The following is a 3,903-nucleotide window of genomic DNA, read 5'->3' as shown; positions in this document are numbered from 1 at the left end:
ATCTGAAAATCCTTTAACATTAAGTATTAAGGACTCCCAGCAGACTTTACGATGTAAAAGAAGGAATATCTCACAAAAATTACAGTTGACGATATCACACTCCGGAGAAGATATGAGGAAATGGAAACTCATCTTCACTGTTTCTGGAAATGCATATTGATACAATCCAGAAATCTGACTTCTCTGTATAAACCTTAGAGGAACTCTGCTGTACAGGTACATGTACAAGGATATTAATTGAATCACTGTATTTAAAATAATATTCAAAGGTGAATGGATAAATTGTGGTATATTCATATAACAGAACACTATTCTGCTGTTTAAATTAATAAACTATGTTTAAATTTATTTTTAAAGTGGATAAATCTCAAAAGATAGTTTTAAGTGAAAAACATCAAATTGCTGAATGATATTAAAACAATCCATTGCATTACTTACAGACACTTACATTAGTAGTAAACATTATAGTAGATACATAAAAGAATGCCTAGGGACATCTACTTCTAAAGAAAGGAGTAATCAAGGATGGATATTAAAGGGCTTCAAAAATGTCTGGTTTATTAAACCATTTATTTATTTTTTCAACAATTGCATCATTGACATTTTGGAACAGATAATTTTTTGTTGTGGAGGATTTTCCTATGCATAGCCGGATGTTTAGCATCCCTGGCCTCTACAAACTAGATGCCAGTGCCACCGCGCCCCATCGTGACCACCAAAAATGTCTCTAGACATTGCCAAATTGTTCCCTGGGGGCAAAATCACACTTGTTTGAGAACTACTATTTTTTAGATTGATATTCCTTACATTATTCCTTATACTTTTCTTTTTTAAAATGTTTTACAATAAACGGGGTGGGGGAAGAAGGGCACTCCTTCAGCTATTATTTTAATCAACTATAGCATGTGCTGGTGTTCAGCCATCACGATGCATGAAATAGAATCCCACAAGAATTCTTTATCTAGTCAGGTAAAGTAGTGTGGAGGTGAAGAGGCCTTGGAGTGGGATAGATCAAGATCTAAGGATGGATCTAGGACAGATCTAAGGACAGCTCCTGACTCTGCCACAAATTAGCTATGAGAACCTCAGCTTCCTCATGTCGACAATAAGTATTTTTCTTAAAGTGACGTTTTATCTGCTGGAACTCTGAAAAATAGTAAGCATGCAATAAAGGGCCATCATTATATTGCTCTTTGTTGTTTTCATTATTATTTGTATGCACATAATGAATCATATAAGATTCAGAGCTCCTCAGCAGGTCTGCCTTTGTGTTGGTAGTAACAGGAATAGGAGAGCAGCTTGTTCACAGCGATTGCCTGTCAGATCCTACAAGCTCAGCCAGCTCACAAGCACTCCCATTTTGCAGTCACATAAGTATAAATCACAGTGAGGCAAAGGAAGAGAGAGGGTGTGGGCCAAGCAACATGAAACAGCTCACACGGCTCATGACATAGAAGTAGGTACCCAAGAAGTTCTTATATACTCATTTAAATTTTCATACTCATTATAAAATCAAAACCCCTCCTTGTTTTTTCTCTCTTTTAATACTACTTAGATTCTCAACTCATTTGCAGGCCCTACAGGGCAATATCTGACTACACCGCCCCTAAGTGCTGCCTATTTGCATACTCAAATAAAAAATAACACATTCTCATGTTATAGGAAATGTTCTGGAGTCTTGGGAAAGCTAGTCTGGCACTTGAGCGGCCTTCCTTAGTAATAGTCCTAATACTAGTTGATTTTCTTCCAAATATGTGCAGGTTGTTTTATATTTTTATAACAGAATATTTGCAAGAACCAGAAATTTAGTTTCCGTTATATATTGTTTACTATTCTTCACAAGCCATTGTTGAATTCAGTACTGAAAATATTGACATATGCTATGATCAGCTGTATGCCACAACATTACATATGACGAACAGCCAGAAAGTTGCTACAAGGGTTGAGAAAGGAAAAAATTCTTCCCTCTGGAGCAACCAAAAAGCCTAGAATAGAAAGGAAGCCTCTGAGCTGAACCACAAGGAATGGTTGTGATTTGGTTAAGTAGGAATGCAAGACAGGTGGTCCATGTCTGTACAAGAACAAACATGAATTAAGGCAAAGCAATAGGAAGTAAGTCATTGTAGAGGAGAACTATGATTCTGGTTTTACCTAGAACATCATAATCATAGCACCACAGAATTACTTAATTAACTTAACAATTCATTCAACAATTGTGTAGCACCTAAAATGAATCCAGCACCTCACTAGGTACTATGATATATATAACCTGGATCCTTCTATAACACCAGGGAACAAATCAATAATTATGGAGTTGTTAGGATCAATTGGTGGGAGGATGGGGGAAATGTCTGTATTCTAGAAATGGAGTAAGGACTCTAGAGTGTCCTTTGTATTACTCTAGTGCCATATAGTGTCACTAGTATGACTCAAATACGTCATCTCAAATTTGGCTCTGCCCACTAACATATGAATTTATACATCATCATTGCTTTGTATCCTCCTGGATAGAACATGACCCAAGATGTACCTTCACTAACCTCCCTTTCCATCACAAGGACTGTCTCTGTCCTAATGGATGAATTCAATTCACAGAATTTAATTGTTTTCAGAGTTCTTTTCATCTCTTGAAATACAGAGTATCACAGTGGGCTGAGGAGAAGCTATAAGAACAATCTGCACTGCTGCTAAATAATCATATTCACTGGGCTTTATCTGGGCTGCACATGCATTTAATGTGCTTTTAAAAACATCAAAACTCATTTAATTTACTTCTAAAAATGAATAAGGAAATAGAAAAGGAACACATTAATGACTAGCCACATAACTTGTTAAAATTTTAACCCAGTTTATTATTTAGTGTACTGTAAATCAAATTAATTACAAATATTGGTATTATGATGTATACAAAATTAGTTTCTAAGCTTTACCACTTTAACACAGTTAAGGTGCAAAAAAAAGACTTCTAAGTGCTATCTGAGCATATTATAGACTGCTTAGAAGTAAACTATTATAATTCATATGCATTCTATTCACATACAACTCTCTGACAGATCTATTGTGATACTTAATAATCCAATGCCAACATGGATTGAAATGGTTTAGCAAGCACTTACCAGAAATGAAAATTAGTATCTGCCAAGAGATGACATGATTTTAAAGAAACACAACTTTCCAAGTCACTGTACTACAGCATATGGTTTTCAAACATTAATCCAAACGTACAAAATCAGTGTTCTATTTGTATGACTGGAATTCTGTAATCATAAATCTAAATTAGTGTACTGCTAGATAATATGGCATCCCAAATCTACCTTGCTGCTGGAGGGCACCTTCGAGATTGAAACGAACCTCTTCCTTCTACAGATGAGAATATAGGGTACTATCAGGGAAGTTGTGTCTTATCCAGGTCCTATTCATAGGAAAGTTTGTCAATTCTAGTCCAGTATTTGCTCCTCCATGCCTCATGGACACTCCAGGGGTCCCTAGAGGGCTTCCTATTGTGCTACTGTGAGACAAAAAAAGGAGTGAGGTAGCATCCTCCAAGATGTGATTGATGGGTAAGGAAGAGGATCCTCTTTATAAGCCAGAGCTTGGAATTTCATCATCATTAATTATCCTTTGGGGATCTTACAAGATTTAATAAACTATTTTTTCTAAAATTTCCTGTTGATAGAACAGTCCTTATAGAAGAAAAGCTTAAATAATCAGTTAGCACCTTGGTAGAAATCCTAGCAAAATAAGGAGAGAATTGCCATAAGGCCAGCGAACAGAGAGGTAGGCTGTTTGAACACACAGAAAGGGAAAATGATTTGAGCCAAGTGTCAGAAAAATCATTCTCACAATCAGGGCAAAGTTAAATGGATGGAGGCAGGTGATACAGGCAGTGGATTTTCCATTATT

The sequence above is a fragment of the Balaenoptera acutorostrata genome, chromosome 19, assembly GCF_949987535.1.
Source record: "Balaenoptera acutorostrata chromosome 19, mBalAcu1.1, whole genome shotgun sequence".
In the NCBI taxonomy this organism is placed as follows: domain Eukaryota; kingdom Metazoa; phylum Chordata; class Mammalia; order Artiodactyla; family Balaenopteridae; genus Balaenoptera; species Balaenoptera acutorostrata.
Note: the sequence above shows the minus strand (reverse complement) of the source record.